Below are 13,764 nucleotides of genomic sequence, written 5' to 3'. Positions count from 1 at the left end.
AAAGAAGTCAGAATTTTATTTGTTTCAAGTGCATTTGTCATGACCCTGTGTTTTTCTCTGGACAAGATGCAGATGTGCACGGGGACATGGTGGACAGTGTGAAATGGCATCAGGTGGGAGTGAAGATGGAAGCCCATGTGTGGATAACCCCATGTGTGAAAGGGGGCAAAGGAATTTTAGCTTTGAAGGTTTAAAAACCTTTAAAATCATTTATTAAGCCCTTCATTAAAGAAACGTGGCCCTTATGCTATATTTGGGGCCACGTGTGCTTTTTGGGTAAAAGGAGGGCTGGCAGGCAAAAGAGGCGCCTATCCCTACAGCAGGCGCATGTGCTTTTTCGCTGAGGAGGGCTGATCGCCTGAAGATGCATGCTGGCTGCGCATGGAAGGGCTGGACTGCAGGTACAGTGTACGGCTGCTGTGCAGGTACAGTCCACGTGGCAGGTCAGGCGGCTGTCTGCAGGTACAGTCCATGTTGCAGATTTTGGTTGTGCAGATTCTGGCGCCTACTGTGCAGGTCTTGGGCTGGCGGCTGGAACAGTAACTGCAGGCCTGTACGGACAGCAGGTACAGTCCAGTACGGAGGCTGTACGACAGCTGAATTCAGGTGGCAGCTGCACACTTTTTCATACAGGTGGCTGCAAGTTGAGTACTGTTGTAGGCGATGCATCACCACGATACAGGCAGCGCATAAAAAGCTAGGCCATGTGTGTGCTTTTTGGAGAACGCCGTGTTTTTTACAGAAGGCAAAGATTAGTTTTCCATGAACGTAGACATCATGTCGATGGCGTTCATCTGATGGAACTTTCAGCCTGTCTATGCTTTGATTCGGGACTGTTTTGGGACAGTTTATGGGCTGTTTTTGTTTGGTCGCAAATTCAGCTATGTGCTTGGGTTTTTTGGCTGCAAGTACAAGGTCATTTGGTTATGTTTCTTGGCATGGGAGTGAAGCAAGCTCGCATGGCTGCGTGCTCATGGAGCAGATTGCTTTCTCTTGCTAGAAAGGAACAGTGGGACCTACAGTTATGGGCATCTCTATGTTGCCAGATGTTTCATGAGGGAACAGGTAACTAGATGTATGGGAAACAAGACAGAAGTTTCAAAGGGAAACAGGCCTAAGGGTTTCATGTGGGAACAGGTCGTAGGTTTTCTCGAAGAAACATGTTTTTGAGTTTCTCCAGGAGAAAGGTCACATGCAGGCAGAAGGTACAGGAATGGACACATGTTTGGTACAACCTTGCTACTGATAGGACAGGGGACATGGAATCCATGACAGAGATGGATAGTACCCTTGGAAGGTAGAGAGGGTTTGTACAGGTGTGTCAACTGTATAGTATGCTGTGCTGTGATGCGAGTTCTCTTCTGAGAGACAGTTTGGGAGTTTGTGTTGTGATGTAGAAGCACTGGATGTGTCAGGGTGTGATGCTGTTCATTGTGTGAGAGGCTATGGATGGTTGTGGCAGCCTTGATCATGGGAGAAAGCTTCTGTATGCAGACTCAATGTGAGAAGAGTCTTTCGATATGAACAATGGCTGGACTTGTTTGTGGATGCTGTGTGGATTAGAAGCCAGATGCAGGTTCTTTGTTGCAGGCTTCAGGAGTTCTACTGGGACGGTTGAATTACCAGCCTTATATTGTAATCAAAGCTCTTATATTCAATTAAAGAAATACCCCAAGGGACGCCACTGCGATTTGGGGCCAATCGGTGTCCGTGTACTTTTTGCAGGAGCACTCTAGCTCCCCCTGTTTGTTTTCCTTTTCTAGGTCCTCAATGGTGTTGAAGTGTTTTATGTGCAAATGTTTGTTCCACTGCCCTTTGGTTTCTGAAGGCCGGTTTACAAGGTTCCGTTGCCGGGACACATCGTCGACTTTCTCAAGGAGGCGAGTCCGTGGTTGCTTTGGTTGGGACAATCGCCAACTTTCCTAAGGGGGCGAGCTCGTGGTTGTCTCATGAGAGTCACATCAAAAGCTTCAACATGAGGAAAGTGAAAAGGAAGTGCAGGACACAGTACAGGATTTTGTGTCTTTGCCTATATGAGGTGAAGAGCAAGAGCTGAAGATGAAGTTCAGGAGAAAAGACACCAAGGACAAGAAGTAGTCGGCCAGGAACAAGAAGCAGTTGAAGTGTTATGGTGCAGGAGATGCGTTGAAGGCTATTGCTTTCGACAGTTTGTCACCGGTGGTATCTTCATAGAGGCTTCATGGGTTCGGAAGACAGTTTCTTTCTATGTTAGTGGTGATCTACTATGCTTCATCGAGGACTTGTGCTTATCACTTGGGTGGAGTGCAAGCAGGTTTTGGGTGCCTGAGGATGTATCAGATGAGGCTCAGATGGAAGTGGAGGAACTTGACGAGGTTCTTATTCTTGAGCGTATACTGGCACATTAGGTACAGGGTAAAGTTTCCGTCGCTATCCTGTGAAGTTCAAAAGCTGTTCACTGATGGATACGAAGTGGATGGAGGAGGTTCACTGATGGATGCGAAGTGGATGGAGGAGGGTGACTTAGCAGATTCACCTCAGGAGTTGCAGCTTTATCTTGATGCCTATGAGTTGGAGTCGACTCTTGTTACGGCTCATTCAGGTTCAGCAGAGCATAGGTCTGGAGCATTGCCTGATGCTCAAGAGGGGGGTAGCACCTCCGCTCCCTTGTTACAGACAGGCTCATTTGTTATCTAGGAGTCGCTTGGTGACATCTTTGTATTCACCCGAAGGTACTGAGGCTGACAGTACATCTGCTTATGGGACTTCTATGATATTGTGTACTAGTCACATGAGATGGTAAAGTTGGCAGTCGCGCGCACCTGGAACTCTAACTGCAACTTTGGATAACTCTATGGAGGACATAAGTCTTGCGAGCAGTCCTAGAGTTGGTTTGGTTCATGGAAATATGGATCGAACTCTGTTTGTGCATGTATGCATACACTTTTTGAGGTAGAGGTATTTTTGTATTCTGGTGCCATTGGATCCTGGTACCATTGAGAATACATTGGGACATACTCTGCATTGTGTCATGTGCTGCATGTATGTTGGTATGATACATCAAGTGCTTTATTATGTTCATGGGTGTGACTCCTGCGGGATGGCCATGAGACATATGTGGGAAAGTGCTTACTGGATGTAGTGTTTGGATGCATTGAGTGCTTTCATATGCTCATGTTTTACCTTCAGTCGTGGGTCCTGCGGGATGCCCATGGGCGTAAGGCTTGCGAGCAGCCCTTAGACTGTTACTTTGGAGTAGGTAGAGCATCTTGAAGAGCATATTGTTTGCGAATGCATATGTGTGTCATGCATATGTGTGTCATATGTAGAATGATGCATGGTTTTGTTTTTGGTTAACACAGTTAACGTGTTTCCATTTGGTTTTAGACTTTTGCTGTAGGTTCTGAAGGAACAAGCAAGAGGACAGTGTGGCTTATTGTGCAGGATGATTGTTCTATCATCCAGATGCATTGGAAGGCCATTGTTTCTGCCATATGGGGTATCTTTGCTCATGAGATGCTTTACTGTGCCATTGAGTGCAATCGAGGACGCTTGCCATTTTTCAAGAGGGGGGTATGTCATGACCCTGTGTTTTTCTCTGGACAAGATGCAGATGTGCACGGGGACATGGTGGACAGTGTGAAATGGCATCAGGTGGGAGTGAAGATGGAAGCCCATGTGTGGATAACCCCATGTGTGAAAGGGGGCAAAGGAATTTTAGCTTTGAAGGTTTAAAAACCTTTAAAATCATTTATTAAGCCCTTCATTAAAGAAACGTGGCCCTTATGCTATATTTGGGGCCACGTGTGCTTTTTGGGTAAAAGGAGGGCTAGCAGGCAAAAGAGGCGCCTATCCCTACAGCAGGCGCATGTGCTTTTTCGCTGAGGAGGGCTGATCGCCTGAAGATGCATGCTGGCTGCGCATGGAAGGGCTGGACTGCAGGTACAGTGTACGGCTGCTGTGCAGGTACAGTCCACGTGGCAGGTCAGGCGGCTGTCTGCAGGTACAGTCCATGTTGCAGATTTTGGTTGTGCAGATTCTGGCGCCTACTGTGCAGGTCTTGGGCTGGCGGCTGGAACAGTAACTGCAGGCCTGTACGGACAGCAGGTACAGTCCAGTACGGAGGCTGTACGACAGCTGAATTCAGGTGGCAGCTGCACACTTTTTCATACAGGTGGCTGCAAGTTGAGTACTGTTGTAGGCGATGCATCACCACGATACAGGCAGCGCATAAAAAGCTAGGCCATGTGTGTGCTTTTTGGAGAACGCCGTGTTTTTTACAGAAGGCAAAGATTAGTTTTCCATGAACGTAGACATCATGTCGATGGCGTTCATCTGATGGAACTTTCAGCCTTTCTATGCTTTGATTCGGGACTGTTTTGGGACAGTTTATGGGCTGTTTTTGTTTGGTCGCAAATTCAGCTATGTGCTTGGGTTTTTTGGCTGCAAGTACAAGGTCATTTGGTTATGTTTCTTGGCATGGGAGTGAAGCAAGCTCGCATGGCTGCGTGCTCATGGAGCAGATTGCTTTCTCTTGCTAGAAAGGAACAGTGGGACCTACAGTTATGGGCATCTCTATGTTGCCAGATGTTTCATGAGGGAACAGGTAACTAGATGTATGGGAAACAAGACAGAAGTTTCAAAGGGAAACAGGCCTAAGGGTTTCATGTGGGAACAGGTCGTAGGTTTTCTCGAAGAAACATGTTTTTGAGTTTCTCCAGGAGAAAGGTCACATGCAGGCAGAAGGTACAGGAATGGACACATGTTTGGTACAGCCTTGCTACTGATAGGACAGGGGACATGGAATCCATGACAGAGATGGATAGTACCCTTGGAAGGTAGAGAGGGTTTGTACAGGTGCGTCAACTGTATAGTATGCTGTGCTGTGATGCGAGTTCTCTTCTGAGAGACAGTTTGGGAGTTTGTGTTGTGATGTAGAAGCACTGGATGTGTCAGGGTGTGATGCTGTTCATTGTGTGAGAGGCTATGGATGGTTGTGGCAGCCTTGATCATGGGAGAAAGCTTCTGTATGCAGACTCAATGTGAGAAGAGTCTTTCGATATGAACAATGGCTGGACTTGTTTGTGGATGCCGTGTGGATTAGAAGCCAGATGCAGGTTCTTTGCAGGCTTCAGGAGTTCTACTGGGACGGTTGAATTACCAGCCTTATATTGTAATCAAAGCTCTTATATTCAATTAAAGAAATACCCCAAGGGACGCCACTGCGATTTGGGGCCAATCGGTGTCCGTGTACTTTTTGCAGGAGCACTCTAGCTCCCCCTGTTTGTTTTCCTTTTCTAGGTCCTCAATGGTGTTGAAGTGTTTTATGTGCAAATGTTTGTTCCACTGCCCTTTGGTTTCTGAAGGCCGGTTTACAGCATTACTTGGGATATATAATTAGTGCTGAAGGCATTCGACTTGATCCGGCTAAAGTGGCCGAGATTGTCAACTGGGAAGTACCTCAGACAGCCTATGACATTAGATCATTTGTGGGTATATGCCAGAAATATTCCACCCACATCGACAAGTTTTCTGACCTCTCGGCATATCTCACTGATCTGCTAAAGGGAGTGAAAACAAGAAGGCAAAAAATTCAAATGACTCCTCGAGCGTTGGAGGCATTCTAGAACCTCAAGGTGGCTTTGTCAGAAGCGCCTTGTTTAGCACTTGCCTCGTGAGACAACCCATTTCAGGTGATCACCGATGCGAGTAACATCGCAATTGGAGGTGTATTACAACAAAATGGTCATCCAGTAGCTTACATGTCTCGTAAGTTACTGCCCGCCGAGAAGAACTACTCAGTCTATGATCGTGAACTCCTAGCAGTTATACAGGCCTTGAAACATTGAAAACATTTCCTGTATGGCCGTGTTTTCGAAGGTTCGCATTGACCATCAGGCATTGCGCTGGACTCAGACGATGCCAAGTGCATAGTGGAGTGATTGACAACACCGCTGGAGTCAGATATTCCAGTAGTTCGGTGGTATGATTGAGTACCTTCGAGGAAAGGCCAATCCAGTGGCTGACGCTTTGAGCAGGAAGGGACAAGTGTCTGCGATTCAGACCACTAGACTTGACCTTATTGGTACAGGACTAGAGGACATGAAGCACACGTACGCGGATTCAGAGGAATTCGGTACTCAATGGGAACAGGCATTGGATGCCATAGGACCATGCCATTTTCTGATGCGCGATGGTTGGCTTTTCTACAAAGGCCGACTATGTGTCATGAAGTCATTCAGGGCAGCTCTTCTCCATGATGCCCATGACGCCATTACAGGTGGTCATAGGGGCATGAATTCGACTATGGAGAAATTAGAACGGCAATACTATTGGCCAAAGATGAGACGTGATGTGTTTACATATGTACAACGCTGTGACATTTGTCAAAAGGTGAAAGCTCCTCGTGGAAAGAAGATAGGGTTGTTATGTCCTTGCCAATTCTTGAGGGTTCTTTCCAAGACATTACCATGGACTTTGTCACGAATCTACCTCCCAGTCCGAGTAAGCTTAATATGCAGTGCTTAACTATTGTTGATAGGTTTAGCAAATTTGTTATGCTTATTCCTTGCAGGGCCAATGTGACCGCCGAGGATGTTGCCGAGTTGTTAATTCGGCATTGGTACCCGATTGGCGGGATTCCTAGAACCATAGTGTCAGACCGAGATGCCAAGTTTACCAGTCATTTTTGGAGGGCATTGTTTGATAATTTTGGTACTAAGTTCAATTTTTCCAGTACATTCCACCCACAGACAGACGGCCAGACAGAGATATACAATGAGTTGGCCTTTGATGTGCTGAAGTGTTATGTCCACGATCAGCAAGGTAAGTGGGAATCGTATTTGCCTTTAGTTCAAGCTGTTTTAAATGATTCTTTTTCTTCAGCTATTGGCAGGACTCCATATGAGGCAGCGTTTGGAAGACCTTTCTAGTCGTTGTTAACCAGGACTTCGTCTTCAGTATCGGAGGCGAACAGAGTGACGGAGTCTTACCAGGAGATTTTAGAGTCAGTAAAGGACAGATTGGCTAAAGCGCAAGAGGCCTACAGTCTACAGGCCAATAAAGACCGAAGGGATACGAAGTTTTCGGAAGGGGATTGGGTTTATCTTCGGATAATGAAGCAAAGATTGAAGCAGGTGGGCAAGCGATGCCCAAAGTTGTCTTTCAAGAGCTTTGGACCTTTTCCCATCCGGAAAAAGATTAATGAGGTGTCTATGTAGTTAAAGCTACCTCCGAGTTGGACTATGCACGATGTATTTCATGTCAGTTGGTTAAAGCCATACGCAGGTCCTCTCCCTTCAGAGGTCAAAGACGAAGCGGAACCAGACATTGTTGATGAAGCAGAAGTAATGGTTCCAGAACAGATCCTTCTGCACCGTTTCAAGCATGGCTGAAGCCGAAGACTACGACAGTTTCTCACGAAGTTTCAGGACCGGGGAACTCATGAAGCGGTATGGCTCGACAAAGAGTTCTTCGAAGACTATCCGGCGTTATTAACGGATTATTTGGAGGCTATGCAGCTTCTGTTAAGTTAAGCAGAAGGGGATGTCACGTGCATCCCGCACTTGGATGCCACGTAGACATTTCTATACAGAAGGTGCAGGACCTGGGATGGTGAACTAGTCCCATGGGAGCCCAGTCCGAGATGAGTCAGCCAGGGATCCATGTCAGTCGTCCGAGGTCAGGTGTGCATTGTCCTGCACATGTGTCCAAGGTCAGGTGTGCACTGTCCTGCACTTGAAACACTGCCAGTCCGCGCTGTGAGTCTCCCTCCAGAATGATGTCAGTGGTTCTGTGTATCTGGTATGGTACTGGATGCCAGATCGCTGAGTAGATAGTGGTTAGGACGAGGGGCTAGCCCATAGGGCTACCCCGGATCTGAGTGGGCATGGGAATGGTGTAGAACCGCCCCCATGAGGGCCAGGAAAGCCCAGGCTGAACCCACCAGCCATGGAGGGGCCCTAAGACAGCCCTAGGGCAAGCTAAAGGCAAAATGCAGGAGAAAACAGCCTTTGCATGGCTGTAGGGCAAGTATGGGGCAGCCCATACAGGCTGCCCAGCCCTTGGATTATGGGCAAAAGATGTGCCCAGCCCTCTAGAAGCAGGCGCATGATGCCCAGCCAGTTAGGGAAAAAACGCAGCATTTTATGTGATTTATTTCAGCATTAAATGCTGGAAATTCAGTCGTGGGAGTATTTTATGCTGGTCGACTGCTTTAATGCTGGCCGACTGCTGGTGATTGGGTAGTATAAATAGGAGAGTCCATAATCCCAATTGTTCATCTCATTATACACCAAGAGCTCATGCAAATCAAGGGCTAGACAAGCCAAGGGAATTTCTAAGCAAAGGGGTGGAGAACTGAACGTCAAGGGCAAGGATTTTCCAGCCAAGAAAAGGTCCAAGATTGCTGTATTTTCTTTCGGATTTCTCATCATTCCAATAAAGCAAATACACAATCCGTGCTGGGGGCCCTACATAGGGTAATTGGGACCCAATACTGTGTCCTCTCCATCACTCCCTCTCTCTCTCTCTATTTTCTGCACATCTCCTTTCAGTTTGTGCGTCAATTTCCATCGCGAAAAGAGTGTTGAATTCTAAGTATTGAAGTTACCGATTCTTCTCCGAAGCTTCCGCATACTACACTAGATTTTATAGTTCTCAGATTTTTGTTATCTTTCTTTATTACTATTTTGTACCTAGGATGATGTACCTCATGGATATGATGTAATCTTTTGATCTCATAGGCCGACTTTGGCCTCTCGTAGACGTTAATCTCTCTCTCTCTCTCTCTCTCTCTCTCTCTCTCTCTCTCTCGGCCATACTCATTAGCTCCATGCTTGATATTTTGGAGAGTGGTATACCATCTACTCGGAGCTGATGCTGCTCTCATGGCTCTATGTTCTTAGTATTTCCATGATGAGTTTCCATGGACAGTTTTGTATCACCCAAGTGAGATAGCTATGTTTATGTTTTCTGTTTTATTTTCCATTCCATGATGAGATATGCCATGGACATTATTGTATCACTCTGGTCTCATAGGCCCATTGGGTCTTTAGTAGACGCTTAATATTTCTTTGTTTCTTTCTTTCTCTCTCTCTCTCTCTTGCCTATCCATCTATTCTAAGTTGTCTTTGTCTGTCTATTACAATGACGAGGAAGAACTAAGCCTTCAATGTGCATGCTATCCATGTGAAGAAAGCCGAAGGAAAGTCCAAGTTATATAAGTGGACTTGTAAGTATTGTGGTGTTACTAGGCTTCTTCAACACCTGGAAAAGGTGGGGAGGCAAGTTGCGCCATGCAAGGAATTCTCCCTAGCTATATCCGATGAAAACTTCAACATGGATTGGGTGTTTATCGTGATAGTGGTAGAAGCTGAAGGGCGGATGATGAAGTTATCTCCGCGGCTTGTGATACATTCTCCCCTGTTGCCTCCGTAGCCGCTTCCGCCTCATCAAAGAGGCAAATGTTTGAGTCTCGGATGAGGCAAGCCAGTGGGAGTATCTCTTCTTCTCTATCACATCTCCGAGAACGGCAACGGTTAGCGGCTATAGAGATTACATGCACTAGGGCAATCTCTCGTTCCATGTACTTAAGGTAGAGCAATGGGAGACAATGGTGAAAGCCATTGTGAACGTGGGCCCATGTGAAGGATGGATGGGTGTCTCCTACCATACAAAGAGGCTTGTTGATGAGAAGGAGAGAATCGATAGAACTCTCAATCCAGTGCGAGCTGCATGGTCCAAGTATGGGTGTAGCATCCTCTTCGATGGATGGAGTGACCGGAAGAAGAGAGGCATCATCAACATACTTGTCTCTTCTCCTGTTGGCACATACTTTGTGTGGCGTGGATTCTGTATAGGCGGGGAGGTAAACATCGGGTCCATTCATATATTGCCATATTAAGCAAGCCATCATGGAGGTAAGTTTCAAATTGTGCTTAAGTCTTTAAAGTTTAAAGTTTAGCATATGTCATATGCATGGTTGTTTCTTGTACTGGTACGAACCTATTCGCACGGTACAGTTTCGTATGGTACGATTTTTTTATTTATTTTTCTCTCTCTCCCCCCTCCCTCCTCCTTGAGAAAAAAAATCCAAATGCTCAACAAAAATAGTCAACGAAGATCCCAAATGCCCACAATACTTCGCAACTTTCGTTTCCACTCAATATTCCATATGGGGTTGCTGAGAGACCCAAAAAATCTGGCAAGGTAGACTGGTTGTGTACACTTGATTGGTAGGATGAGGAGAGAATCTTGCTACATCACTTGGAGATCCTAGTATAGGTAGGATAGATAGTAAAGATTCTCAAGTTATGTACGAGGGAGAAGATTTGGACAGAGCCATTTTGATCTACAGAGGAGTCCCTAAACCTATCACCCTAGATGCATTGTCCGTAACTGAGCAAGGACAGTCCCTTAGTCATAAACACTACACTGGGAGACCTTTGGTATCTCATTATTCATGCAGGCTCTTTTTTGGAGACAATTTGGAGATCCAACTGGGAGAGACATCTCCATGTTCTGGTTCCTCAAGCACTGTGGACTTCTCTCCCCCCCCCAACCTTCCCTCACATTCAAGCTTGAATCTCCGTAGTTTGTAAGTGTTGATAGAAAGTCATAAACACTACACTGGGAGACCTTTGGTATCGCACTATCCATGCAGGCTCTTTTTTGGAGACAATTGGGAGATCCAACATGGAGAGACATCTCCATCTTCTGGTTCCTCAAGCACTGTGGACTCCTCCCCTCCCAACCTTTCCTCGCATTCAAGCTTTAATCTCCATAGTTTGTAAGTGTAGAAAAAAAAAACTGTATTTTGTCATATGGTATCCTAAAATTTCATATCGTATCAAAAATTTCCGTACGGTATTGTATTTTCGTACCGTGACAACTATGGTCATATGTAGATATGTCATACGCTGATTGCATCCATTCATGTAACATGTAGGTCGGGCCGGAGAACGTGATGCAAGTCGTCACCGACAACACATCAAATTGCCGTCGGATGGGGAAATTGCTCGAGGAGGACTATCCCTCCATAGTGTGGACGCCTTGTGCCTTCCATTGCATTGACTTGCTCATGGAGGATATAGGTAAGTTGTTGTGGGGGCTGAAGTTACATCGTTTGTCACCTTCTTCACAACAAAGGTGAAGGTGCTTCACGAACATAGCAAGCTAGAGGTGAAGAAGCCTTCATCCACATGCTTTGCCTACATGTGGATCCTCTTGGACCACCACTACGATATGAAATCCCCCCCTCGCCAAATAGTGGTCGCAACAATGTGGAATGAGTGGGATGAGCGAGAATCGGTGGAGGCCAAAGCCATGCAACGGCTTTGCCTAAAGGAGGAGTTTTGGTAGTCGGTCTGCACTATTGACATTGTGGTCATGCCCTTATATAGGGTAATGCGGATGACCGACATGGAGGGGGTCACCATGGGCCTTCTCGTTCACTTCATGAGAGAGGCTATAGCGGAGTTGCACACTTCTCCTTCCATCGACGAAGAGAAGTGCGATGGTATGTTGGCCGTTGTGGAGAAGAGATGGAAGTGGATGCAAAGACCCATCCGTGGTCTTGTCGCATTATTGCATCCAGCTTACAAATCGGCCGCCCTCTTTATTGATGTGGAGTTACTTCAAGACGGAGATGCTTTCTCATTTAAAGCAGTGCCAAAGGATTGCCATGGGAAGTTCCTTGAGGAGCTCATTAGCTACAACGACCAAAGGGAGGGAGCATGTTTGCATCTACTATGTGCTTGAAGAGGGAATCCCTTGTGAAGCCCCTCTTCTGGTGGGAGACATTTGGGTATGCGCTCTCAAGCCTCCAAAAGGTGGCTTTGAGAATCCTAGCTCAGGATTGCTCTTCAGGTGCATGTGAGAGAAATTGGAGTTCCTACTTACTTGTACACACAAAGTTACGCAATCTCTTGAGCAAAAGATGGAATTGGCGAGACAAGTATAACTTATAAGTTATAAGCATTCAATGTAAACTTTAAAGACTAAAGTTTTCATTGTTCAAACTTCAATGTTTATTGAAACTAAATTCTAATACATTGAATCATTGAAATTTGATGCTCATTGCTTGTCACGCGATCATTGTACAATGTAGGTGAATTTGGATGCATTCAAGCTCATAGGGGACACTCTTTAGAATGTCAACAAAGAACAAGATGTGGAGGAGAGGATCTATGTAGAGATCTATCGAGAGCTAGAGTTCTTGGATCGACGACTTACTGGCACTCGTCATGGGTGTGGAGTTAGTGGCAAAGGAGTGTGAATAGGAGGCCGTGGATGCACGATTCGTTGCGCTTCGACAAACATGGTGCATGCCTATGTGCGGTGTGGTTCCGGTAGCTCCACACCAGCTCTTGCATATGAGGATGCTCTCTTTGGTTTCTCACATGAGCTCAGAGAGCCGGAGTTTCATGAAACCTTCTTAGCGATGGCGACTTCAACGAGGCCACCGATGTGTCCTCTTCTCTTGAGGATGATTTCAGCGAGAGCTCTAATAGTTATGTCTTTTTCTAGTCTCTCCTTGGGCCTTGGCCCTATTTTTGTACTCACTTTTTTGTATTCCCGCCTAACGCGCATTGCACTCCTATTGGATATCCTGATTCATCATTCATCTATGCTTGTGTTCTTTTTTTTTTCTCACTTCAAACTTGTTTTTAATGAAATTTTGGTTTGAAACTTCTCTAGAGTCAACCCTTCCAAATTGAAAATGTCTAAGTTTGTAAGTGTTAAAAAATCTGTATTTTATGGTACGGTATCCCAAAATTTCAATCGTACCAAAAATTCTCGTACGGTATTCTATTTTCATACTGTGGCAACTATGATCTACATGCACATTTGTATGTTCCCTATCATCACATACAAAAACCAAGTACGAAGAAACACTCTTTTGCATTGCTTTATTAATTTGTACATGAGAAACATCGCAGATAGTATCACCCAATATGCATGCATCTATAAGATGTTCTCGTCCTTTATACATAAAAAGAAAGTTTGTTTGTCTTGTAATTCTTGCAGGGCGAGCGTAGAGAATGCCCAAATAGTGACACTTAATCACCATGTTTGTTTCTAGTTTCCGTTGCAAATTGAGTTCACACACAACAATTGTTGTCCCATGTTGTGTGGACATAATGAGGCTAGTGGGCTCGACAGTTCTTATAGCAGTGTGAATTGGTCATTGAGGCTATGAAGTTGGGACTGGGGCATCCCAAGGGTCCTAGCTAATGGTTAGCCCACTGGTTAGCGGTGCCAGTGACAGTCGTGAGGGTTGGGGATGCATGGTATGGGACGTGGATGGTTTGTGGGTGCGGGCTTGCCAGGGTTGTGCTTGTGTCTAGCTCGGTGGGTGGCTTACCGTTGTAATCGGTTTGGAGCGTACGGGACACGATCTGTATCCCTTTTCACTGTTTTTCCTTTAGTAGACGGCAGGTGATAATAGCTGCATTTGTTTTGTAGGACCTGTGACCACACTTGGGCATCTAACCACCCGTGAACCACATTCCCAACAAAACCCAAGTCCCATCTGCACTATCAGACATTTGTTTCTGTTTTTGGCATGAAATTCCGAAATTACAGTGTTTTAAATTTGTGGCGTGTGGATGAGTACCTCCCAAGCATTGATACACAAACTACTCTTTTTGGTACCAGGCTGTCTGGACCCAACGGGGAGAGTTCGTGATTCAAGGAGTAATTGTATTTTTTTTTTTGTTTACAAGTTCATGTAACCCTTATTAATTTGAAATTTTGAGATTTGTGGCTATGCTTGTAGCTTTA

General features: G+C 45.7%; 1 protein-coding gene across 4 annotated transcripts in view; it reads left to right on the top strand.

Moving 5' to 3' along the window:
• The window catches only part of LOC147631140 (uncharacterized), a 64,773-nt gene extending 51,009 nt beyond the window's left edge, over nucleotides 1-13,764 (top strand). For all 4 annotated transcript variants that reach the window (XM_086809483.1, XM_086809485.1, XM_086809484.1 and 1 more), the window contains one exon: nucleotides 13,639-13,764. The gene's annotated coding sequence lies outside the window, so the exon portion shown is untranslated. The remainder of the gene's footprint in view (nucleotides 1-13,638) is intronic.

The sequence above is a fragment of the Cibotium barometz genome, chromosome 15 (genome assembly GCF_041138505.1).
Source record: "Cibotium barometz isolate CiBa-2024 chromosome 15, ASM4113850v1, whole genome shotgun sequence".
Taxonomy (NCBI): Eukaryota; Viridiplantae; Streptophyta; class Polypodiopsida; order Cyatheales; family Cibotiaceae; genus Cibotium; species Cibotium barometz.
This window is presented reverse-complemented; position numbering and strand designations above follow the sequence as displayed.